General features: G+C 40.7%; 1 protein-coding gene across 1 annotated transcript in view; it reads right to left on the bottom strand.

Moving 5' to 3' along the window:
* The window catches only part of ryr2a (ryanodine receptor 2a (cardiac)), a 785,545-nt gene that overhangs the window by 732,537 nt on the left and 25,022 nt on the right, over window positions 1–27,986 (bottom strand). The gene's annotated exons all lie outside the window — the stretch shown is intronic.

The following is a 27,986-nucleotide window of genomic DNA, read 5'->3' as shown; positions in this document are numbered from 1 at the left end:
CCTACTTCTGCTCCTATTATCTTATGGTCTTATGAATAAAGAGTTGACATTTCAAGCTGAAACCCTTCTTCAGGATAATCTTGATCTAATGTTTTCATTTCAATGACTCACTTTTGAAGTACTGTCACTGATATTGTAAGGGTCAACATAAAATACAGATATACTGGTGTATTCTCAGGGTTAAAGAGTGGATCTCACTTTACAAAAGTATTTATTTTACTGTGTCACCGGAAACAAATTACTCTTCTCTTCAAGCATGTCACAGAGCAGTCACAAAATGGGTTGGCATGTGTCAAAAAGGACTGCCTATATTCAACCTGGTTGCACAGTTGTTACAATAAAACGCGGGAAAAGCAGCTGTTACAATGAATGTGGAGCAACAATGCCGCAACAAACCTGACTGAGCAGTTGTCAGCACCAACTTGGTTCAGCAGCTGACAGCGCAAACCTGACTTAGCAGATGTCCAAATCGCTAAAGCTCAACACACAGTGACAACAGAGGATTCATGCTCTGGCACAGCCTGCTGCAATGTTATCAACCAGAACAGGCACAGATGACTGCCTTTCGCTTAGGGTTCTCAACTCTCGCTTAAGCATCCCAATTCCTGGAGGCTATCACGTAACCTTCCACCACAGTGTCTTCAGTCTGACACCCATGACATTTCCACTCTCAACCACCAAAGCCAATCACACATTGGAGAGAATTTATTGCAAAACTCTGTGACCAACAACAAAGAAATCTTTTATCTCAAAGCTTACATTGTTATACAGAACATTATAACGTTTTATTGCCCTCAAGATTCTTTCTTCCTTGTAGTGGTGCTTATCCATCATGTCCAATGATGATAGGAAACCTGTGCAGGAGATTCCAGATATTTGTCTTTAGTTCCGGGAAATGTCAAGGCAATCCTGGAAGATTTGAGCTTTCCAATCATGCATAAGATGTTCTAACAATAGATGCTACAAAATATGACATTAAAATTAAAAATAGGTCCCAAGGAAAAGCTGACTACCAAACAGCAGTGTCATTTTGGAAATTTTTAAGGATAGCATCCTCTCACTTCCAGTGAGTAGGAGAGAGAAACTTTACTTTGACAGGAAGCTTTGAATCGTTCCAGCAGATTTTTTAAAATCCTTACAATTAGCAAACAATTTCAAATTATTGTTGCTCAAAGTATAATACAATTGATTTTGCATGACAGGAAATCATAATACGGAGACTTCTCCAGGAATGCAACCTCCATGTAATGCAAGAAAATACTGTAATATCACTCATGTTCAGGACACACTTCAGTTCTACTAGCTGTGGATGCCATAATTTTTGATTTTGTGCCCAATTCCGTGTCTTCTGTCCCACCACCTCCACATGCCAATTGACCCCTTTTGTGGCCACCTAGTTCTCAGGGTGCAGCTGATTCACTCCCAGTGCTAATGCACTAACAGCATCCTTAGTCATTGCATAATCTGTTGCTGAACGAACAAAACATAACTAAATTCATGAAGTAGTCTATTGATCAAATTTGGCTAAGAAACAAGTATATACCTTGAACAATGGAATCAAACTTTTTCTCTTTCCTTCAATAACAAATATTTTGCCTCAAGTACTGTGGATCCAAGGCACACATGAATCATTTTACAAAGTATGTTGCTTCCAGCTAGGACAGAAAGATAATGAAAAGTGTGTGCAGTGTTATTCAATTGTTAAAACTGACTTAATAATGTCCAAAATAACCTCTACGAAACCTTAGCACCATTTCCAAGACGGTGTGAGTGGGTTCCTTCATATAATGCTACCCTGCTTCAAGAACATCCCCTAGTGGTGGTTTAATTTTCCATATTTGGAGCACCTTTCCTCATCAATCTAACCTCAGCATCTACCTCATGGGGGGGGGGGGGGGTCATAGCACAACATGAGCTTCCTAAGCTACTAAGGACTATTGTCATGTAATCATAAAGTACTACCGGCTGGAAACAAACAAGGCCACTCATCACCTTCATGCTAGTCGCCAAGCAGCCATCCCATTTTCCAGTAACTGACCCTCAGTGTTGACTTGGGGTTCCAAGTGCTCATCTAAATAATTCTTAATTATTGTTAGAATACCTGCCTTCACCTTCCCTTGGGTGGTGTACTCTGATTCTGGGGATCCTCAGAATGAAAAAAAAATCTCTCTCAAATGCTCTCGAAACCTCCTTGCCCTTGCTATAAACCCATGCCCTTGTAATAAATACCTCTGCAGGGGTAGAGTCTCTCCCTGCCTGCCTTTTCAATGCTCCTCAATTGCTTGAATATTTCATCAAGTCATTATCCATTACCTCTCCAACAGAAACAAGCTCGGCCAATCCAATTTCCCCTCATAACCATAAGCTATTACCTGGTATGCTAAGATGGATTTTGACTTCACAAGCTACATCAGTATGATTTTGCATTTTACTGTCTACTTGCACTGTACTTGTTTTATAGCTGGTACACTTTATTCTGCATTCTGTTGTTGTTTTCCTTGTTCTACCTCAATGCTGTGTAGTGATTTGATCTGTACAAAGAGTGTGCAAGAAAAGCTTCTCACTGTATCACAGCACAGGTGACAATAATGAACCACTTCCAATTCCAAACTGAAACGGAGAGTCCCAAGAAATCAGTGCATGTTGCAACAAAGAGAGAGTAGAGAGGAAGGTCCCCTGAGGGAGGAGGTATGCAGGGGAATCTGACTAGCTTCTGAAGGATAGTAGATACAAGAGGCTGTTTCCTTATGTCATTGTGATAATAACATAACTAAGATAACTGAAATAACTGGGCCCAGAACACACACACACACACACACACACACACACACACACTCTCTTACAACTCAAGCAATCTTTTTATTTTACTCGTGCACAAGGAGAACAGTGTGGGCCCCCGTCACCCACACCATTCTGAAGTCAGGATAGAAAACTGCTATTTTTATACAGAATTGGCTTATCAGTTATGGGTATTGATCATTGTAAATTGTATACGTTTGAATTCCTTACTCGCAATTATCAATCAGCATTCACAACAGAGCTGTTAAAGTCAATTGAAACTTCAGGTGGTACTATCTCCTGTACCTAATAAAGTAGCCACTGAGTATATGTTTGAGGCCTTCTGCTGCTATAGCCTATCCACTTCACGGTTCAACGTGTTGTGCATTCAGAGATGCTTCTCTGCACATCACTATTGTAACACGCGAGTACTTGTGTTAGTGTCATCTTCCTGACAGCTTGAACCAGTCTGGCCATTCTCCTCTGACCTCTCTCGTTAGCTAGGCATTTCCACCCATGCTCAGTGGATATTTGTTTTGGTTTTATGTACCATTCTCTGTTATCTCTGGAAACTGTTGTGCATGAAAATGCCAGGAGGTCAGCAGTTTCTGAGATACTCAAACCACTCAAAGACCTGTAGGTCTTTGGAATCAGGCACCAACAATCATTCCATTGACAAGGTACTTCAGATCACATGTTTTGATCATGTCCGCATGCTTTTATGCACTGAGATGCTGCCACATAATTGGCTAATTAGATACTTGCATTAACAAGCAGGTGTACCTAATAAAGTGGCCGATGGGTGTTATTATTGATTTAATTCTGCATGTGTAATTTTAATGTTAAATAATCATGCATCTTTATAGCAAAATAAATTGAAAAGATTTATGCTGCAGCCAAGTTTCCTGTGGCTGTTCAGTCTAACACTATCACAATAGAGAGTTTTTATATCCAGGTCCACAGATAAGATTAAGTACAGAGGAAATGCAAGTGGTATGAATGGCAGTGGGAGCAGAAAACAAGTAGGTGTGCAAGGTGTTAATTGTGGACAGGTGTCAAGTCAACCTTTTCAGGCACAAGAAAATTAATGAACACTGCAAATAGGAAGATGAAACACCACAGAGGAACAAAGAGATTAGAAATAGAAAGTACTGAAGCAAGTAAATGGATGCAAAGCGATTTAATGAAGGAAAAACACGTCCTTCAGAATAAAGGGCTGAACTGGTGAGAAAAGAGGCCAAAATACAAAGAGGAGGAAGAAGTATAATTATGATAAGGATGATAGGGGAGCAGTTACGTTAGAAAGGAGAGGATATGGGCCATCAAAATCTTTTAAAAAGTGCAGATGCTGAAAATCTGAAACAAAAATAAAAAATGGTAGAGATGTTCAGCAGGTCAGGTAACATCGTGGAAAGAGAAACAAGGTTGATGTTTCAGATCAAAGACATTTTGTCACAATTGGGCAGGGTGAGAAAAAAACACATATTAAGTTACAGGGAGTGTGGTAGAAGGATGGACAGGAGAAAGGGAATATCACTGATAGGGCTATAGTGTAGCCGAGGTTGCCTTGAGGATAGGCTGTAAACAAGAACATCTGATTTATAGGTTCATGGCAGCAGCTAAAATTTATTTATTGAGAGTAACAAGCTCTTCCGGCCCAATGAGTCCATGCCACCCATTTACACTCGTGTGACCAATTAACTGAGTAACCTGTAGGTCTTTGGAATGTAGGAGGAAACCAGAGCATCTGGAAGAAATCCATGTGATCACGGGCAGAATGTACAAACTCTTTACAGACAGCTGCAGGAATTGAACCAGGGTCACTGGCGCTGTAATAGCATCACGCTAACCATTACACTATCGTACCACCCCTTAACTCTTTCCAGTTAAGGAGAGGCATCACTGACTTTTGCTCACAGAAACTATTAAAACATGGCATTGAAAGAGGAAGATCACGGTCAAAGGAATGCAACAGTTGAAAAGTACATGAAAGAATGCAGCAAGGTTTTAAAAGAGAAGATGGAACATGATGTTAAAGTGGAAGAAAAGAGTGGATGACAACAGTTAAAAAGTTACACCTCGATCTCTAATTGGGTTTTGCTTTTGGCTTTTGGCTTTGAATCTTCAGCAAAGAAATGGTGCCGTGAAACAAGTGTAATACAAACTCAGTGGAATCCCACCTGAGTTGGGAAGGTACAGTAATGAGCGTTAATCTAACTTGCACTGACCTGAATTCAGAGGATCTGTGGAATTCTTCGCCACAGGTAGCTGTGGAGGCCAAGTCTTTATGTACATCTAAGGCAGAGGTCGATACATCATTGATTAGTCAGGTCTTGAAGGGATATGGGGAGAAGGCAAGAGATGGGTCTAAGAAGAAAATTGGATCAGCCATGATGAAATGGCAGAGCAGATGCAATGGGCCAAATGGCCTAATTCTGCTCCTATATCTTATGGATTGGGCACTGAGGAGTGATTTGATCAAGGTGTTTACACCCTGACTTAACCAAAGCATTAAAATATATTGTTAAGACAAATGAAGATAAACAACTTCTCTGGTGGTAATCAAAGAAAGGGGAGTAAACCAGAAAGCATTTTCTTTTCTGCGCTAAGATCACATAAATTTAGAACTACCACCCTAGAACTGTATGCACATTATTACAACCAGACCTTTCAAGAAGAAGATAGAGTTTATTCAGCAACATTATCAAGGGATATGAAGCAAATGTGTTTAAATCAAAGTGAAGCATGGTTTAAGATCAAGCTGAAGGGCTTGGGGGCAAAATGGCTTCATTCTATTCCTCTGATATTCGCTCTTAAAGAGGGAGCTCCTTACACATTAAGGACTACTCAATAAATGTTAAAACATGAGTTAATTAAAAATATACAATAACATTGATTTAAGTTTTAAGTAAAACACTGATTTCGGAGATAACAAGCAAATGAACATTTCCCATAGCAGAATGTGCTTTTCCTGAATTCTCCTGGGATTCAAAGACACCGAGTTCCTCTGTGCAGTTAATTTTAAGATAGCAGCGTTTGACCTGATTCCTTTTTGCTTCAGGAAATAGGATATTATTTAATAATAAACACAAGGGCACCACAGACAATAGCTTAAAATACTTCCATGTCTAAACAGAAGTGAAAGTAATAAACACCAGATATGGGCATCATAAACATACACAAAATAACAACCAGAATCAGGCTTATTATCACTGGCATGTGTCATGAAGGCTTTTCTTGTTCAGTTAACAAAAGTGGATGACATGACAAGCCATCAACACAGCTTTGTCATTTGGTACCCTTGTCCAAAGAGTGGGCCCCTAGGAATAATGCCCAACGTTGTAACTGGGTAGCAGTCATTACTGGAATTCCCTTCCTGGGATTGAAAATGATCACAAGGGGCTGGTGATCTCTAACTTTTATCCATAGAGGTAGTGGTGGAACTTTATTCCCCCTACTAGACTAAGGGCCTCTCGATCCGTGCGTAGCTGCATTCTGTGTTCATCAGTGACCTTGAAACAAATGCAATCAGACATTCAGATCCATCTTTTGTAATGTGTGACAATTCATCTCTAATGCCATTAGGGGACGCATTTCACACCAGTCTGATGGGCAGGCATGGGTCATAATGTGTGAGCAGTTCATTGGATGTGATTAGAGTCTTTGTTTCCTTGAATGATTTTTCACATCTTTCTGACCATTCCCACTTTGCTCCTGTCTGTAACAGTGCATTCAATGGGTGCAGCACTGTAGCAATGGTTGGTAGAAACCAGTGGTAGTAGTTTACAAGGCCCAAGTATAAGCTGAATTGTGTCACATTTTCCAGTTTGGGTGCCTGTAGCACTGCTTCAATCTTCTCTTATGACTTACGTATGCCATGCTTGTCAATGATATGTCCACAATATGAGATTTCATTCTTGAAAACCTCACATTTGTCTCTCTTTGCATGCAGACCGTACTCACACAGCCCGGTAAGCACTTCACCAAGGTTCTGGAGGTGCTCTTCATCGTCTTTGCCAGTCATGATGCTGTCATCAAGGTCACATTGTGTTCCTAGGATATCTTGGAACACCTGGTCCATTTCTTTTGCCAAATAACTGGAGCTGATGCCACACCAAAGATGAGCAGATTATACCGAAACAGTCTCTTGTGAATGTTGATTGTGAGGAACTTCATTTGCGGATAGGCTTGTGACAAGACAATATTTGAAAACCTATCCCCACCTGTGAAAGATGCAAAACTATCTCATATTTATGGCAGGGAATACTGCACAGTACACACCACCAGGTTGATGCTCAGCTTGAAATCCCCACAAATGCGAGCGGCTCCGGCCTCCCCTTTTTTGATCACCAGGACAATGTGCATGGCCCAATCGCTCCACTCAACCTTGCAGAGAATTCCAGATGCCTCCAAGCTCTGCAGTTCAGCATCCACTTTAGGATGTAATGCATAAGGCACTAGACGCACTTTGCGGTATCTTGGTGTTGCTGCTTCATTCAATTCAATTCTGGCCTTCGTGCCTTTGAGTTTACCAGTCCCCTTCTCAAACACCTTCTCATTAGCATTAAGCGGCTGTGATAGTCTCTGGTTAGTGCTACCATTTGGGCTGCCATTGCCTGTTGATGCCACACTGAGAGCTATGATTGAGTATCAGTCTAGTTTGATTTTTCTCAACCATTACATCTGAAAAGTGCTGGCCCTCCATTTTTCAATACGTAAAGCTCTAACTGCTGTGTTTGGACTCCATGCGTCACATTCATTTCAGTTCACCTTTGGGAGACACTTTTTCACCAGTGTAGGTCTTAAGCATCACTGAGATCTTATCTAATGATATCTTAGGAAACAGCGTGTTGTAGTCAGCCTCTGGAATTATGGACAAAGTTGACCCTGTATCCAGCTCTATTTTCAGTTTTACACCGGACACATCTATTGTGATCCAAATGACTTTGTGATCAGCTTCAGTTATACAATGCAGTTCTAGGCATGACGGTTAACCTTTGTCAGACTCTATGTTGTCTGATTCTGTTTTACATTGGGTAAATTTATGCATTTGCTTAGTTTTGTGTTTGAGACTTTTCACTCAGTTGTGATTTTTGTCTGCCTTGCACACTGCGGGTGCTGTTCATTATATTTTATGACATTCAGGTTCGTACTCGGTGCCAATTTGTAGTGTCTGTGCACAGCCACATATCAAGTAAATTAAAGCAAGCATGCGGGAGATGGCTTTAGCTGGTGTATTCACATTGCAGCAAGAGAGAGAGAAAAGTGTGCATGTGTGGACAACAGCGCATGCACAGACAACAGATCAATACGTAGTTCTAAGGGTGAGGGGTCATTGCTGCAAAAGAAATAGATTGATACATTACAGTTCTCATCTATTTCAGCCCATGAACTTTAGGACTGTCACCTGAAGATCAGATACTGATTGTTTCGGAGGTGTGAAATAAAGTTGATTGAATGAACTTCTGTACCCAATGTGGTACACTTTGCATAGGACATGGTGAAGATTTAAGAAGATGTAGATACGCACTTGAATCATAGGTTATGAATCAGGAGCTAACCAGTAGGATTAGTATAGATCATGAGCTCCATGGACCCCTTGCTTAATGATATTAGTCCATGGCTTTGAAAGAGTTGGAAATCCTTGGTATAGATTGATCTTGATGATCAGCAGGAACTGAACAAATCACAGAGTCTGTTTTTGTGTTCTGTGAGCTAAACTGATACACCATGGGATTAAATAACACATTAGAAACACAATGTATCCAAAACTATAGGCCATGCTGAGATTTTGGCCAGTAACAGGCCAGATCTTCCTGTCCATGATCAGATCAACAGCCCGCAGGCCCCACCCACTGACCCTACACTTCCTTGCTCCAGGTGCATGCAGTTGGACAAGATGCCTCCTCACACATGAGAGGCATTCACAGGGGAATCAATAACTTGGCAAGCATAGCAGAGAAGGGAAGGCAAACTTCCATGAGATGGAAGGACAGAAAACAAGCAATAGTTATTTGAGGAATTGGGAAGGGACATGCCAAGGAGAGTCCCACAACACCAGGTTCAAGTTGTGATCCAACCAGCATAACCCTAATCACTACCTCAGCACAGCAACACTGCAACCACTTTGATCACCTTGCACACCATGGATTTCTCTCTTTTTGCATTCTTCCTTGTAAAAATTGTATATAATTCATGCTTAATGTATGTTATTTCCTTGTGGTTGCTACTTATCTGATTCCAGGTGTTTTTCATTGTAGCTGTACATACAGGTATTTGTGCATGTGACAAAAACTCGACATTGACTCTGGAAGTGGGAAGGAACTGAATATCCCTGACACTACTGAACTAATTGAGAATGGAGGGGAGGAAAGATTTAGCAAAGTAGTCAGTAATATGAGGGATAAGATCTTTGTAGATAGCGCAAATTCTGTCAGGTTTCAATGATACTGAAGAGGTAAGTTCAAAGGCAGGTTGTACACCATTACTTGGTATAAATGAGCTGAGGTGGGGGGACAGGCATGTGCTGGTGTGAAGGTTTTAATGGAGGTTATATTCAGAGAGAATGACTTGATCTGTGAATTTATTTCATTGCATGATGCTGAGATATATCCCGGGGTGCCCTGGGACACATTATCAGAGATGTAACCTGGGGTCATCGGGTGTTTTCGGTCTTTCAACATCAGACACCTTCACCCAGGCGGCCCAGCCAGGGTTGATCAGGCCCTGGCTTGTGTCCCAGCAACATTGGTTTATGGGTCACACATCTTGATCCATGGCCATCTGGAAGCTCACTCAGCAGCCATCTGAGATGGTCCTGTTGGCATGCAACAGTGTTTATTACTAACAGACTGCTCTGATAATACATTTAGAATCACACAGCCATGCAGCACTTAACGAACTGAGTGTGTACCAACCATCAGGCAACCATCTACACAAATCCTACACAATTCCCATTTCCCAACTTCCTATCAACTTACTCCAGACTCTTCCACTCATCTATAATCTAGGGGGAATTTATGGTAACCAATTAATCTACCGATCAGCACATTTTGGGATAGGAGAGGAAATAGAAGCATCCAAGGCAAACTTAGGCAATTGGACGAAAGCACATAAAGTTCACACAGAATCGGAATCAGAATCAGAATCACATTTATTATCACCGGCATATGTCGTGAAATTTGATAACTTAGCAACAGCAGTACAATGCAATACATGATATTATAGAAAGAAAAAGAATAAATAAGTAAATCAATTACAGTAAGTATATATATGTATATTAAACAGATTAAAAAAGTGCAAAAATAGGAGTAATATATATTTTTAAAAAGTGAGGCAGTATTCACAGGATCAATGTCCATTTAGGAATCGTATGGCAAAGGGAAAAAGGTGTTCCTGAATCGCTGAGTGTGTGCCTTCAGGTTTCTGTACCTCCTACCTGATGGTAGGCATGTCCTGGGTGATGGGGGGGTCTTTAATAATGGTCATCACCCTTCTGTGGCACCGCTCCTCGAGGATGTCTTGAAAGCACGGGAGGTCAGGTTTGAATCTGAGTCACCGCGTGTTTGTATCCGGAGTTCTACCACTGCACTAAATGAGCCACACATCCCCAGCATGTTTGCATTTATTTGCTTAAAGGAGAAGAGGCTTTGAGGAGCTTTCATCCCAGTTGTTCTCCTTGTCATCTTCCTTGGTAGTCTGATGAGCATTTGTCTACGTCTAGGTTGTGGAGTACTTTTCAGAACACAGCCTGGGGTGTGATCGATTTTGGAAAAGAAAATCGCGGTGTGTCAATTGTAATGCCAAATACTCTAGGCAGGTAAAAGTGAATCCACAGTGACTTAATTAAATCATTGAAAATAGAATGACGGCATTTGAACCTCTTCAAACAGGTTGGCATGAGATGGAATTCCAGATGATCACAATCTTTTAATACTTTTATTAACAGTTTCCCCGATGTTTATAGGAGATTGTAACTGAAATGTTGGCTGACAGCAAGTTTAATGATCCAATAGTTTAGATCAGGAATTATGGTAATAACGTCAGCCATCAGCAGACAAAAATGTGAATAGAATTATCTTCTGAAATTAAGCAGAAGATCTTTCCACTGTCACAGTAACTTCCTTCAAAATCTGCAGTAACTGAAGGCTTCCAGCAAATTATGATCAGGACTTCTGTTTTCAAAATAATACAGCTGATTACTAGGAAATACTGTTTGCACACTTTTGTCTCCAGTTTGTTTTCCCCGAGTGTATTGTCTTTTGCTGTTGTAAATCACTGTTACAGAACAAGAGCAACAACAGACTGTTACATTTCCACTACACAGACACTGATTTCCTTCTCATGGACTTTGCATGAAGCCCATTTTCCAACAAATTAGCACTCAAATCATGGAAGATAAATACTGCTTGAGAGGCAATTCACTCACTAAAAACCACAAGTGAAAGGATATTTTGCAAAGAAACTACTGCTGTTAGTTTGCTGCGCCCACATGCCTTCCATCAACCGTTTTATACCCAGCATACTGCTTCTCCCGATCAATCAGATTACATAAGAATACTGCAGTTCTCTGCAGAGAAGTAATCGCCGTCCTGTCGAGCAACAAGAGACAACAGAATCCTTTTCTATTATTTTGCTCCCTTCCACACTGTAAAAATTCATTTGAGATTGTGCTCTATGATGTTGGTAATGAACATGTTGGGTTCATATGAAATTCTTCACATTTATTCATCAGTGGTACTGAAATTGACAAAAACTTACGGCTGTGAGGCACATATTAGTATAATGCTGCAGAAATGACTGAGTTTTACAGATTCACCCCAGAAAATTTACAAAAAAAGTTGAACCTCACATAAGTAATGAAATAAATGGATTTTAGTAAGCAGTCACACATATTCTGTTTTGTCTCGGCACATACTGCAGTAGATGCCCAAGGAAAATCTGATCCTGCTGACTTATGTTACTTGTAAAAAGATTGCTTAACTCCAGCCACATCAAGTTATTAGTTACATCCTAGTCCATCTGCAGGCTTCTATTTTGCAACTTGTAGGAACTTTAAATCCATTTTGATCAACCACACACTTTTGGGACTTTTTTGGGGGACCAGGAACCCATATTCATAAGACTAGTGACTTTGTGTCCATCTAACTAATTAAATGAACAATCCTTTCAAAGTTCTGCAGAGCCTGAAGCAAGGAAAGTATACTTCATGTCAAATCACAAAAGAGAGAGGGTACGATTCGATTCCGAGACAGAGATGGAAGAGGTGAAAAGAGAAAGAAAATAGTCATTTAATTCTATTATGTGTTATGTTATTAAAAATCTATTTACATGTGAAAACAACCACCAGCAATTCTCCAACATATTTTGTGGGTATGCAATGCAGTGTCAAGTCTCTGGGAAAAAAAGCTTCCGAAGGACTAGAAGAAATTTAATGCAAGACATTCCTGTTTTCTGTGTTTGACTGACGTACACAATCACTGCCAATTCCATCCAGATTAAACCAATAGTTTCCCTTTTCCTTCTAAGTGAGATGCATTGGTTAAATCCTGCCACAATTACATGTAGTCATGACCAAAGCAACCAAATGCAAATGTCATAAAAATTATATTAAGTTTTACAAAATGAAATTTGCCATTGAGATCAACTGTAATTGAATTTGGGCTTTATTCTGCATTTCATTACACCACAATAATCCGGCAGGTCTCGATTAGTTCTCGGAGCATGTGTTAAAGAAGGAATGTTCGAGGTTCCTATCCTGGGGTCCCTGGACCCCTCGGTTAGTGGTAGGGATCTGTGGCATAAAAAAGTTTGGGAACCTGTGGATAGAGCTTGGTTAACATAAAATTAATTCATTCCCAACAAAAAGAGCAACATAAACTAATCAATAGTTTCAAACAAACTCAGCCAACAGGTTGCTGTCAATAAGAATCTCTGTTCCATAAAATTAACTAACAAACAAACAAGCTATCAGAATCCATGTGAGAATGATTTAATGGATTATCCATCACCAAGTAGCTCTTCAAGATCAAAGACTTTGTGCCAGGATTTTTAAACTGGTGGTCGGGCCCCCTTTGGGGTGGCCATCAAAATGGGAGTGGGAACAAAACATTCTTAACACTTTTTATTTAAATAAACATGCAGAATGACAATAAGAAATACAAAAAGTATTCACTGAGAAACTGAAAAACAACTTGCACGTGGAATTCAAGGAAGTGGAAGTTTTAAGATCATTCCCTCGAACACGTTTTGTAACTGTGACATGTACTCAGTGACCACTTTATCTGTACAACTGCTTGTCAGCGCAAATATCAAATCAGCCAATCATGTCACAGCAACTCGATGCATAAAAGCATAAAAGTCAAGAGGTTTAGTTGTTGTTCAGACCAAGCAGCAGAATGTGGAAGAAATGCAATCTAAGTGACTTTGACCTTGGAATGATGGTTGGTGCCACACGGGGTGGTTTGAGTATCTCAGAAACTGCTAATCAGCTGGGATTTTCACCCACAATAGTCTCTAGAGTTTACAGAGAATTGTACAAAAAAAAAACCATCCAGTCAGCAGCAGTTCTGTGGGCAAAAAAGCTTTGTTAATGACAGAGGCCAGAAGAGAATGGTCAGACAGGTTCAAAGTGACAGGACGGCAACAGTAACTCAAATAACCACACATTACAACAGTGGTGTGCAGAAGAGCATCTCTGAATACACAACATGTAGAACATTGAATTGGACGAGCTACAGCAGCAGAGGGCTACACCGTGTTCCACTCCTGCACCTAATAAAATGGCCACTGAGTATATTTGCATCAAACATATTGTCATCTCCCACAAAGGGAGATGACTATATTCAGATTCCATCTTTCACAATGAGCAAATTGGAAACCCCGATGATGCAATAACATTTACTGTACTTCTGAACAACTTTCCCAAAAAATGCAATACACATATGCTCTGTCAAAAGCTAATCCACTATTTCCTTTAAAGTAAAGGACAAGATAGATTATTCAAAAGCAAGTCTTTGTTCTATGTACTAATGCATAAATATTAGTAAAGGTCACTGTCTTCTCATGTCAGTGATTCAACAAAACATAAAGAAAGGTCAGCATTAACCTTCAAAGTTCTCTGAAGACTTTCACCTACAATAAAATGCTACAGACCTCTGCATGCATACTTCATTAGACAAATTAAATGTGCATGGCAACTTAAGCAGGTTGTCCATTCATACAGTATTAGTTGAAGTTTATTTTACTTAAAAACTTTATCCAGTACCAACAGATGATCATTAATGTTTTGATGAAAGGTCTTAGACCAAAATATCAACTGTTTATTCCCATCCATAGATGTTGCCTGACCTGCTGAGCTCCATCAGAATATTCTGTGAAAATATGCTGTTTGTTTCAAATCAAATCTGCGAGTATTGTGCTGGGGGAAGCCCACAAGTATCTCCATGTTTCTCGCACCAACATAGCATGCCGATGACTCACTATCCCTAACTGTATGTCTTTGGAATGTGGGAGGAAACCAGAGCACCCAGAGAAAACCTATGCAGTTAGGGGGAGAAAGTACAAACATTTTGAGACAGCAGCGTGATTGAATCCTGATCTTTGATCACTGGCACTGTAAAATGATTCACTAAGCCAGGTCGCAAGAGTAACAGGTGTAATGGTAGACAAAAATATCACTGGACATGAACTTTGCTTCCTGAGTATGTTTTGGTGTATCTTATAGAGTTTGGGCTGGTGATCATGAAAATCACCATGAAATTTACCTCTCACATGCCATTTCTTTCAAATCGCCTGTATTTGTTATTTCAATTCATTATTCAAGTCAATTAAAATGTTGCCCACAATGAAAGCTGAGAAGTTTTCTATCTTGTCTCATGGCATATTTATGCAGGGAGGATGCTGCATGGCAGGAAAGGTTTAATTAAGGCTATAACTTTGTGAAGAATTTTGATATTTGAGACAGATGTTTCCCAGAATAACTGATAACAAGATTAAGGAAGGCATTTTTGCTGGTATATAAATCAAAGAGGTCATCAATGACAGGCAATTCGTAGAACTTCTGGCGGGACCGGAGAAAATTGCATGGAAGGCATTCAAGGATGTTGAAAATTTTCTTGGCAACTACAGAGCACCAATCCACTTGCAGGTGGTTGACAACATGCTTCAAGCATACAAAACTATGAAGTGCAACACATCACTAAGGATTCATTTTCTACATTCCCATTTAGATTTCTTCCCTGCAAATCTTGGCACTATCAGTGATGAGCATGGTGAATGGTTTCACCAGGACATTGTGGTCATGGAGAAACAGTATCACAGCAAATGGAATCCATCAATGCTATCTGATTATTGTTGGACACAAGTGAGAAGCCTCAGTTAATGAGTGCAAATGAAAATCATCAACAAAACACTTTTAGCTTAGTTAAACAATTGCAAAGCATCAGCACCATTATGCAATTAAACACCTTATATTCAATAAAAGTTAACTTCTTGTTTCTCCAAATTCCTATATGATACAAGTAGTATCTTAAATTATATTTATGTTCAGCTTCAAACTATCACAAAGAAAAAAAATTCTAAGGCAGCAACACTTTTGAAAAAAATTGCTGTCCAGTGTATCCTGGCTAGACTTAATCAACACCGTCATAGTCCACAGAGCTGATCCTCACTCCCACAATGGAAGGTGATTGTCTTTCTTTTATTAATGTAACCTCCTCTTTGGTTATTTCTGTTTGTTCTACTTATGAGAAAAACACCTTAAAATAGGTCCCACAAAGCATGACACAGAAGACCTAAGGCTAATCAACTGTCCAGGGCAGCCATGGAAATGTCAAGCAGTCTCTGAAGAGTTGAACAGGTGAAGGTGGTAGGGGGGAAAATAAAAATCACCTGTCTGGATTCTCAGCAAGCTGTTTGATTGGCAGTCACATTTTGGCTGTGAAAAGCAAAAGATAAACACAAGACACACAGTCATCCTCTAAAACTGAATGCCGTGAGCGAAGCAGCAAGCTACAAGAAATTTGGAAGGCAGGGGCAAGTTGTCTGACATCACTTTGCTCATCAAGCCAGGTGAATCACCAATGTTAGGCAGAATAATGTGTACATACTTCACATTATTTTGTGCCAATTTAACAAAGTGAATCTGACTGTAACTGTTTCTCTGCGTGTTCACTCACTGCAAAATTAACTGTCTCAACAATTCACATCACATCTCACCAAGCCTTCCCTTTGTCTTTTATAGGAGGAACTGAGTATGTAATCGCCTGCTGAAAGGCAAATATCTGGTTAGAGTCATCAGGAGATTAATGCTCTTTCACTTACTGGGTTACTTCACACAAAAAAAGACTCAAGACAGAGCGAACCAACTTCCATAAAAGGTAATCATATAGACTACTGATAAGGGTAACTGACACCATTAACAACACAAGGTGATAGCTAAAACTAATCCAAGAACCTCCCAAACAGTTGGATAAATATCTAAAAAAAGTGCCTCTAGAAGTTGTGGAGGAAGCTGAGATGCGAGCAATCTAAATTTAAATACAATGATAGAAATCCTTCCTCAGAGTTCACCAATATGTAGAGGAAGGTGCAGGATAAAAACAGCAGAATACAAAACACTGTGCCAGCCTTAGTTATTCCTGCAGTAACTCACTGCAGTAAATATTGGTGCCCAGCTGTTACATGTAAAGGATGGTCATTGGATGAGTTATTCTTGGTTCTTCAAGCAACAGAACCAATACAAGTTGCTTTATTATCCTTGGGCTAATTGGAAATTCCCAGGCCAGATCAAATGAGCCCTGCTCTAAACTATGCAACATGCCAGTGCTTTGGGAGTCACAGAGCATTACAGCACAGAAACAGGCCCTTCAGCCCATCTAGTCCATTTAGACTAGACTATTATTCTTCCTAGCATCAATGCCCTGCGACCAGACCATAGTCCTCCATACCCCTCTCATCCACATATGTATCCAAACTTCTCTTAAATGTTGAAATTGACTTGCATCCACCACTTCCGCTGGCTGCTCAATCCACACTCTCACCACCCTCTGAGTGAAGAAGTTCCCTCTCATGCTACTCTTAAACATTTCACCTTTCAACCTTAACTCATGACATCTAGTTTTAGTCTCATCCAACCTTGGTGGAAAAACACACACACAATGCTGGGAATGAGACAAGGCAGGTGCTAAAAGATTGTGAAGGGGAATATTTTGCATCCAGCTTCAAAGTAAATATATAAAGAAATAGGTCTGATCCATGGGTTGAGATTCTAAATTGGAGAAAGGCCAATTTCGATACTGTCAGATGATCTGGCAAGTGTGGTTTCAGACAGGCTGTTTTCTGGCAAAGACATACTTGCAAAATGGGAGGCCTTCAGAAATGAAATTTTGAGAGGACAAAGCTTGTATGTGCCTGTCATAATAAAAGGTGGAGATAACAAGTGTCGGGAAACTTGGTTCTCAAGAGATTTTGAGGCCCTGGTTAAGAGCAAAAAAGGTGTTTAGCAGGTATAGACAAGTAGGAACAAATAAGGTGCTTACAGAGCAGAAGAAATGCAAGAGAACACTTAAGAAAGAAATCAGAAAGGCTAAAAGAAGGCATGAAGTTGCTCGAGAGACAAGGTGAAGGAGAATCCTAAGGGATTCAAGACCAAAAGGTTTGCAAGGGACAAAATTGGTCCTCTGCAAGATCAGAATGGTAATCCATGTGTGGAGCCAAAACAGATGGGGAGATCTTAAATGAATTCTTTGCATCTGTATTTACTCAGGAGACAGACACAGAGTCTATAAAAGTAAGACAAAGCAGCAAATTTATGGATCCTGTACAGATTACAGAAAAGGAGGTGTTCGCTACCCTGAGGAAAATCAGGCTGGATAAATCCCCAGGGTCAAAAAAGGTGTTCTCTTGGATCCTGCAGGAGGCAAGTGTAGAAACTGCCAGGGCCCTAGCAGAGATATTTAAAACATCCTTACTGAAAGGAAAGACACGAAAAGATTGAAGAATAGCCAATGTTGTCCCGCTGTTTAAAAAAGGCTCTAAACAGAAATCAGGAAATTACAGGCCGGTGAGTCTGACATCAGTTGTGGGAAAGTGATTGAAAGGTATTCTAAGGGACCAGATATACAATTATCTGGATAGACATGGGCCGATTAAGGACAGTCAGCATGGCTTTGTGCATGGTAAGTCACATCTAACCAATTTTATAGTTTTTTTTTAGAAAGCAACCAGGAAAGTGGATGAAGGCAAGGCAGTGAATTTTGCCTACATGGACTTTAGTAAGGCAGTTGACAAGGTCCCACATGGGAGGCTGGTCAAGAAGGTTCAGTTGATTAGCATTCAGAATGAGGTAGTAAATTGGATTAGACATCAGCTTTGTGGGAGAAGCCAGAGAGTGGTAGTAGAGGGTTGCCTCCCTGACTGGAGGCTTGTGACTAGTGGAGTGCTGCAGGGATCAGTGCTGGGTCCTTTGTTGTTTGTCATCTACATCAATGATCTGGATGATAATGTCGTTAACTGGATCAGCAAATATGTGGATGACACCAAGATTTGGGCTGTAATGGACAGCAAGGAAGGCTATCATGTCTTGCAGAGGGGTCTGCATTAGCTGGGAAAATGGCCTGAAAATGGCAGATAGAATTCAATATCGACAAGTGTGAGGTTTTGCCCTTTGGTAGGACCAACCAGAGTAGGTTTTACACAGTGAATGGTAGGGCATAATTCAATGAAAGTGGCATCACAGGTGGATAGGGTCATAAAGAAAGTTTTTGGCACGTTGGTCCTCATAAATCAATGCATTGAGTACAGGAGACAGGATGTTATGTTGAAGTTGTATAAGACATTGGTGAGACCTGGATCTGGATTATTGTGTGCAGTTTTGGTCACCTACCTACAGGAAAGATGTAAACAAGGTTGAAAAAGTACAGAGAAAATTTACAAGGATGTTGCCGTCTCTGGAGGACCAGAGTTATAAGGAGAGATTGAGTAGGTTAGGACTGTATTCTTTAGATCGTAGGAGATTGAGAGGAGGTTCAACAGAGGTATACAAAATTATGAGGGGTATAGACAGGGTAAATGCAAGTAGGTTTTTTCATCTGAGGTTGGGTGGGACAACAACCAGAGGTCATGGTTTAAGGGTGATAGGTGAAAAGTTTAAGGGAAACATGAGGGAAAACTTCTTCACTCAGAAGGTCATGAGAATGTGGAATGCGCTGCCAGCACAAGTGATCCATGCGAGCTTGATTTCAATGTTTAAGTGAAGTTCGGCTAGGTACACGGATATGCAACCCTCTCACCAGGCTCGTATACAAACTTGGCGCATTATCTAACTCGGCTCACAGCCCTGTGACAGCGTTCAGAAGGCCACTTTTCAAAAGCAATGTACGTCTAGGGTCAGTATGATTTAGGGTTTCATCAAAAAGGAAAGTTGGAATGTTTAAGGGAGGAACATGATTGTTGTGAATACTGTATTAAAAAACTGCCTCCCACAAAGTTATTGTTCACCAGAAAAAAAAAGATCATATACCGGCAAAAAATTACAAAGAAAATATATTTACCAATATTTCAACTTCAACAAATAACTAAAAGACAAAGAAAAGTAAAAGTGCCCATTAGAGTTAAACTAGTCCAATGTACACACAAACGTTGGAGTTCATATCTGAGGTAGTCAGCTGTACCACTCTACTCACGCTGAACCCAAGCTCTGTGTGAAAGGCACCAGCCACAGTGCAGACTTCCCTCGAAGACCATCTCAAACGAACTGACTAACTCACGAGTGTAGGCACTTCCTCCTTGGAACCATTCATCTGTACAAAGCACTTCTTACAACGGGGTCTCTCCTTCCAACGGCACTCTGCAGGCATCCTCCCCTGTGCTCCACAGCTCCTCGCCACAGACCCCAAACCAGGCTACTGTTCTTCAGCAATCTGATCCCACCCAGCTCTCTCAAACCTTCCATAGCATCCCACCGGGCAGAAAGTTTCAACACACACCAAGACAACCCCGATTGGCTGACACAACTTTCCTAAATTGGACAAAATGGCTCCTTATCTTTAGCTGAGACACTGCTTTTGCAGAAAACTGCTAAATCAAAATTAGCTCACAGCATAGCAGTAGAAATCTTAACCAAGGCATCACAGACGGTAGGGTATGGAGGGTTATGGACTTTAGGAGTAGACATTTTAAATGATTTTCAGCATGGAGTAGATGAGCCAAAGGCCTGATTCTGCGCTGTACTTCTCTATAACTCTAACTCAGCAGGTCAGGCAGCATCTATAAATAGGAATGAAGAGGTGCTGTTTCGGACCAACACCTTCTATCAGAGTCTCAGTCCAGAACATTGATTGTTTATTCCTCTGCATAGATGCAGCCTGACCTACTGAGTTCCTCCAGTGTTTTGTGTGTGTTACTCTGAATTTACAGCATCTGCAGAATGTCTTGTGTTTACTCAGTGAAGAAAGCCTGCTTGAATTTACCCTATCTCTTCCGCTCATAATTTTGTATACTTCTATCAAATCTTCCCTCATTCTCCTACACTTCCATGAAAGAAAGTCCTAACCAATTCAACCTTTCCCTATAACTCAGGTCTTCAAGACTAGACAATATCCTTGTAAATTTTCTCTGTACTCTTTCCATCTTATTAGTCTTGCCTGTATGGATAATGGACAACAAAGCACTTTAGAATGTCTGATATAGTGAGAAGCACCAGAGAAATGCAATTTTGCCTCTCTTTCTGGCACGTCATCCACCCATTCCTACTTTGACCTTTCTCTCTGTGGTGTCCTGCACTGTTTCAGTGAGGCCCAACGTAAATTGGAGCAACAGCATCTCCTCTCCTCTTTGGGCTTCAGATTTTGGGCCTCAGTATCCTGTTCAACAATCTGTGATAACTTCTTTCTTCCATTATTATTAGATCTGACAAGTTTTCCTCTAAGGTTATCTATCCAGAATACAGTATTAACTTAGTTTTGGCTTTTCCCCTCCCTCTGCAGAATCTTTCTGACATTCTGGGCTTTTGTAGAATTCTCCCATTGGAAATAGCTGCTGAAAGGGATCAGCAGTTCAGGCAGCATCTGTTAAAGCAAAGAGACGATCCGCATTTTGGGAGAAAGAAGCCCTCTTCTTTCCAACTCCTCCAGGTAGACTCTTTCTTTCCCCTTCTCCACCCAATTCCTTCTACCCACCATCTACCCAAATTACTCGGCCCCCAAACTCCATCAGCAAGTACCCAGTATAATCCACTCAAAGCTTTCTATTAGTCTATTTCACTTCAACACCCAAGGGATAAAAAGTCCACCTTAAGTGACATTATTCCCATCATTCACAGTAATTTACATTGGCTATTTTCCGTCATTCTCAAATCACAGGAAAATACCTCTCTAACCGGTAAACATGCAAACTGTTTGAAATATCGTACCAACTCAGTACTGTATGGGTACCAGGGGAACAATTTTATCACTCACATTATAACTTGCCCACTTTATAAGTGATACTTACCCAATTTCTGTCTTGGTGATAATATCTATAGTATATCTGAAACCTCAATATAACAAGGTGCATTACTACAGGTTCCACAGTATAAGAGATCTAATCAATAGTTCCAGAATATGCTGAACCCAGAGGTATTTTAAATTACTTCTAACCTTAAAGTCATGTCTTATCCCAAAAAAAATGTCTTTACTTTTAAAACTATGTCTGGGTGCTAAATTAGACTAGAATGAATCTTTTCAAGAGGAAGAAGTCAGATTTATCTTACAATAGGTTATTGATCTGAAATGTAAATATCTATCTCTCTCTCTCTCTCCCCCTCCCTCTCTCTCCTGCCCCCCGCCACCTCTCTCTCCCTCCTTCTCTCCCCTGCCCCCCACCTCTCCTTCCTTCCCTCTCTCCCCTGCCCCTCCACCTCCCTCCCTCCCTCCCTCCCTCCCTCCCTCCCCATGCTGTCTATGGCCCCCTGAGACTTTAGAAAATGTCTTCCATCGTTTCATGCAACCAAAGTTCAATGCTCAAAGTCATTAAGTGTACAGATCCCACCAGCTTTATTTTGAGCATGTATGAATATATAAGATTGACAGAGTTTGTGATTCATCCTTTGGTTTGTCGGTGCCTCTTAATGGATGTTTAGTGAATTATGCCCGAGCAGAAGACAATCACCTAGAAATTGGCTGATGTGACTATGTTGGGGGTGTATAACAACTGTTTAAGTTTACAATGTATTGCTTGCCATTTGTTCACATTTTAACTTGCAATTAGAGCATCTGGTGAGACCCATGAACAGCTGTGATTCTTTTCATTAAGTATTTGTTGCTCATTACTCTGAAAACTGATTTTCACTTCACATTTAGGGATAGCGTTAATAGGTGCACGCTAAGAGTGCAATCATAAAGGATGGTAACAACCCTATTTTACTGCTTAAAGCGGACTGGATTCCAGGGATTTGCCCAATATAGCAAGGAAACTGGGTTAGAAGTTGGGCACAGGGGAACAGCCCTGTGGAACGTGCCTCGCAGGGAGAAACAGCAAATGGCCCGAGAGCCTGACTCACTTAAGAATGGCCAGTTGCAGATGCCAGCTGAGCATCTCCAAGTCGCTCACTGGAAAAAATGGACTGGAGTCTCAGACCATCCTAATGTCAACTGCTGCTTTGTTTATTAGCTCATAGGACAGAATTTAGTGTCTGTCCCTAAATTGTCAATGACTTGCAGTTCAAAGTTAACCACAGTGGTGGGTCTGGAATTACATAAAGGCCGACCTACAAGCAGACCTTTCCTGTTTTCCCCTGCTACCTAAAATTATCTTTACAAAATTGATTCATTTCTACCTCTTCCCTGTCCTGATGTAATATCACTGACCTGTGAGTACCAAGACCCTTAAATCCAAAATACTAAGTCCTCAATGTAAACTTGAGGCATAACTGTAACACTCACATTACAAGCAATCTGCCTTACAGATAAAATTAACATTTTCCTACTTTCCACCTTGGGAAACCCATACAGGCTCTCCCTGAGTAATTATGGCTTCCTTAAATTGAATATGTCCGCGCCAAAAAATACACAAAAAGCATTTGATACAGTGGACATTCCTCCGCAGAGTGGTAATAAATGACATCTAAAGCACATAAGACTAATAAGAGAAAACAATAAAGGGGAAAGAAAGGGAAAATTTTCTGCCCTTGAAGAAATGTACATCAGCTTTTGAACGTAATAATATTTATTGGAGCAAGGTTGTACATAGTGATGTTTGCTCCAGATAACTTGACAGCAGAACTGTGTTTGCAGTTGGATTTACTGCTTTCAAAAAAAATGGTGCATTCGGGTCTGAGTGAGATTTTCATGGATACCCTGACCCTGCAGGAGATAACCAAAGTATATAGTATTCCAGTGAAGTGACACATACCGCATTCCCCACACCTTTCTCTAGTAGTGTTGCCATGAAACCACTCACTGGCAATTTTCTGCTGATTATCCGATGGTGTCACTCCACATTGTGATCTACATTTTCTGCTTTCAAGTTTCCAAAGGCAACACTTTTTTTAATTGAACGTGACTTTTAAAAAATGAGAATCAATTTAAATAACCTGACTTTTTATTGCACAATAAAACTGCATATGAATTAAGTATCTACCTGATTGATTTCACCTTAATTACATTTTCATTCACATTCTCTGACTCTTAAATTACCTCTTTATTTCAAATTACCACATTTAATATTTAAAGTGTATCTTGATCTTCTCATTAACTGCAATCTGCACCTATCATTGTCAATTGAATATGTAGGATCAATTAGGGATTAGAGATTAGGAAAGATAATCAAATGGCATATCAGGTCCTACAAGACATTGGTGAGGCCACATTTGGAATGCTGTGTCTGGCTTTGGTCACACTGCTAGTGCAAAGATGTCATTGAAGGAGAGCACATTTACAAGGATTTTGCTGGGTCTTGAGGGGACTAAGTAATGGAGGACAGTAGAGCAGATTGGGAGAATGTGAGGATGAGAGCTGACATTATGGAGGTGCATAAAGGTGTATAAAATCATAAACACAAGAGGTACTGCAGATGCTTGAAATCTAGAGCGATACACACAATGTGCTGGAGGAGCTCAGCAGATCAGGCAGCATCTATGGATGAGAATAAACAGCTATTCCCATCCATAGATGCCCCTTGACCTGCTGAGCTCCGCCAGTGTGTTGTGCGTATCGCCGTATAAAGTCATGAAGGGCACAGATAGTGTGAATGCATTCAGACCTTTTTCTATGGTTGGGAAATTAAGAACTAGAGGACATAGTTTAGGGTGAGATGGGAGAGACTTAATAGGACCCTGAAGGAAAATTATTTCACTCAAATGATGGTTAGTATTTGGAATAAACCTCCAGAGCAAGTGGTTGAGATAGGTACATTAAAAGACACTTGGATAGGTACATGGATAGAAAAGGTTTAGAGGAATATGGGATAAACACAAACAAATCAGACTAGCTTACATGGGACCCCAGGTCGGCATGGACCAGTTGGGCGTTCTATGCTGATTGGATCTGAATTGCTAGGATCAGATTAACGCCTTTGTGTGAGCAGTGACCACAACAACATAACAAATAGAAACAAGATTAGCCATCAAGCCCTTATGCCTGCCCCATCATTCAATGACCCTGTGGCTGATCTCAGTGTCACTTGCCTGCACCAACTGCATTATACTTTCATTTCCTTAATAGATAAAAGTCCATCCACCTCTGGCTTGATCTAAAGGCAATGGAATTTATTTCTTGAAATCCAACAGAAACAATAATGCTTAAAGAAATGGATTTGAAAAAGGCAATTTTACACCATAATGTAATTAAATATATGTATTCATGCACAATGGCACCTCAATTAATCAATATCAAAAGTTTGTATTAAAAATGTGACTAAAAATACTGAAATAACTGTTTTTCAGATTTCCACCCACAGATCTAGGCAATAAAATGAACCATGTTTCTAAATTCAAATGCAGTGAAGTTGCGGAACCACAGACTGAACAACTTATTCTCAGTCTCCTGGCCAGGCAATCTTAATCTACAAGGCCGAAATGAAAGTGGCCAGGAAGCCATCAACTACAATGATTAATGAAGGATTAATGTAAAAAGTAATTAAAGTACCTTGGGCTTAATTAGTCTGTACAATAACAGAATAGTTAAGTGCCAAAAAGTTTTGTCGAGACAGTCCAAAAAATATTTTATTAAAAATGGTAACTATTTATGTTCCTTAGGATAAGGAAAGCTAGTACTAGGGAATGGAACAGTTTCTATGCTTCTGACAGTATCAACGATGCTAAGATCATGTAAAAGACTCATACAAAGTTCACTCTTACTGATCCGACCAACATCACCCACTGACAAAGACTCTTCAGTGAACCAGTGGCAACAATATACCCAATTCCCACATTGTGTGGGATCAGCTGCCCATTAGTGTAGATGATAACCTACATATTTCACACTTGATATTCAGTCTGTTGGATAACAGGCTTACTTGTTTGAACTAACCAGTGAAAATAAGACCTGGTTTCTCTCTTCTTGATCCCACTCCCACACAAGTCTTGCTGCAAATAGAATGCACAGGAATAGGAACGTGCTGTGGTATCCATGGCCACAATCACAAGTTATCAGCATCAGCAGTGATACTGAGGAGGAAACAGCTGTCTCCCGACTTGTCTATCAGCAGCTGAGGCTGAGGAAGGAGTGGGCCTCAATAAAGAAAGAGCAAGGAAATCAATAGTGTTGCAGGGGAAGGCATATGTAAGCCCTCACTCAAGCTTATCTGACTGTCCTTAATCCAGGGGGTAGTGACCTAAGTGTTGTAGAATGCATTTCTTAACTCGCAATGCCAACGATGATGAAGAAAATGTGAGTCAGTACACGTTACCTGAAATACCATTAAATCATTATGCCTGTTACTGCAGTTACCAGTGATATCTTCAACCATTTACACAACTACAATCCCAAAGCCATCAGTTTACACAGAATAGACTTAGAAGCAATCTGTCATAATAATTCAGCTTTGTCTCCATTTACAACTCCTGGGAGGAGACCACACACTGCATCTTGAACCTTGAGGTTGACATGGAACAGCACTGAAGATTCAGCTTCAGCTTTTCTTCTGAGAAACTGCCCTCTGCCAACAATGAAAGGTTTGACAGTGAAATAGTGAAAAATTCTGAGACCTTCTCCGTACATCAAATCTGCGACTCAATCCACGAGTGTAAGCAGTTAAGCAAAGGAACAGGAAACATGTTGCTTTAGAAAGGGGTCAGGTTAAAAGTACATTAATTTGTCAAGCAGACTTCAAGAGCAGAAGTTAAATGACTGTGGATTTGTTGAGCAGAAAAGAGAAGTTCAGTGCTGCTAAGATCGAGAAGGTTGACAGTTTCAAGTTCCTAGGAGCGAACATCACCAAGAGCCTGGGATCCTCTTGAAAAGAGTGAGCATAGAATGACTGAATTTCTCATACACATGAAGGATGCAACGGTTCGACCTACAACCAGTATTTTATGCCTAAATGAGGGATAATACAACGAGATGAGGAAGGAGCTGGCTGGTGTAGACTGGGAACATGGGCTATATGGTGGAACAGTTGAGGAACAGTGGAAGACTTTCAAAGAGATTTTTCAGAGTGTTCAACAGAAGTGTATTCCAGTTAAAAGCAAGGACAGTAAGGATGGGGAGAGCCAGCCTTGGATAACGAAGGAAATAAAAGAAGGCATCAAACTAAAAGCTCAGACATGCAGTCACCAAGAGTAGTGGGAAACTAGAAGATTGGGAAAGTTTTAAAAAGCAACTAAGAACCACAAAGCAAGCAATAAGCGAAGGGAAGATAGATCATGAAAATAAACTAGCAAAAAATATAAAAACAGATATTAAATGTTTTTTATAATTATGTAAAGTGGATATTAAATGTTTTTTATAATTATGTAAAGTGGATAAGGATGGCCTAAGTGAATGCCAATCCCTTGGAAAATGAGAAGAGGGAATTAACATTGAGTAATATGGAAATGACCAAGGCCTTGAACAAATATTCTGTGTCAGTCTTCACAGCGGAGGACACATCTAACATGCCAAAAGGAAATGTTATGTATGCAATAAGAGTGAGGACCTCAATACAATTGTTGTCACTAATGAGGCAGTGATGAGCAAACTAGTGGGCCTAAATGTAGTCAGGTCCCCTGGTCTTGATGGGATGCATCCCAACGTACTGAAAGAAATGGCCGAAGTTATAGTAGACACGTCTGTGATAATTTATCAAAATTCCCTGGATTCTCTGTGCATGTCCCAGTGGATGGGAAAACAGTGAAATTCACACCACTATTTAAAAAAGGATGTAGGCAAAAGCCAGGTAACTATACGCCAGTTAGCTTAATAGCTGTAGACAGGAAAATGAATGAAGCTACCGTTAAAGAAAGAGCCAGTGAGACAACTGGATAGAAGTAGTTCCATCAGGCAGATACAACATGGATTCAGGAAGGGCAGGCCCTGTTTGACAAACTACCTGCAGTTCTTTTGAGATATAATAAGCACGGCAGATTAAAGGAAACAGGTAAATATAGTATACTTGGAAATCCAGAAGGTGCCACATGAAAGACCTATCCATAAGATGAAGGTACATAGAATTGAACTCCAGCCTTGAACTCCAGGCCGGGTCTTTATGTGCTGCTGTTGCGACTCCCGTCTCCCCTTCCCCCACCACCACTCCGCAGCCCCATCTTCCTCAGATCCCACCATCAACTCCTGGGCCCTCAGGGGCTCCATCTTCCTCTCACCCCAACCTTCCCCTCTCCATTGACACCCCCAGCCTCCCCCCTCCCGCCTCTGATCCCAGCTCTCATCCGTGCCAGGTCTTTACCATCCCCTCCGACCTTCAACTGTCGGAGGCAGAACGCTCTGTTCTCAGTAAGGGCCTCACGTTTGTCCCCCTTCACCCACACCTCAGCGAGTTCCGTGTTCGCCATGATGCGGAACTCTTCTTCCGCTGTCTCCGTCTCCGACCCTACTTCTTCAGCAAGGACTCTTCCACCCCCACTGATGACCCCTTCTCCCGTTTTCAACCCTCCTCTTCTTCATGGACACCCCGCTCTGGTCTTCTGCCTGCTCTGGATCTCTTTATCGCTAATTGCCGACGGGACATCAACCGTCTCGACTTCACCGCACCTTGTCCCCATTCCAACCTCACTCCTTCGGAACGCTCTGCTC

The sequence above is a fragment of the Mobula birostris genome, chromosome 8 (genome assembly GCF_030028105.1).
Source record: "Mobula birostris isolate sMobBir1 chromosome 8, sMobBir1.hap1, whole genome shotgun sequence".
NCBI lineage: Eukaryota > Metazoa > Chordata > Chondrichthyes > Myliobatiformes > Myliobatidae > Mobula > Mobula birostris.
This window is presented reverse-complemented; position numbering and strand designations above follow the sequence as displayed.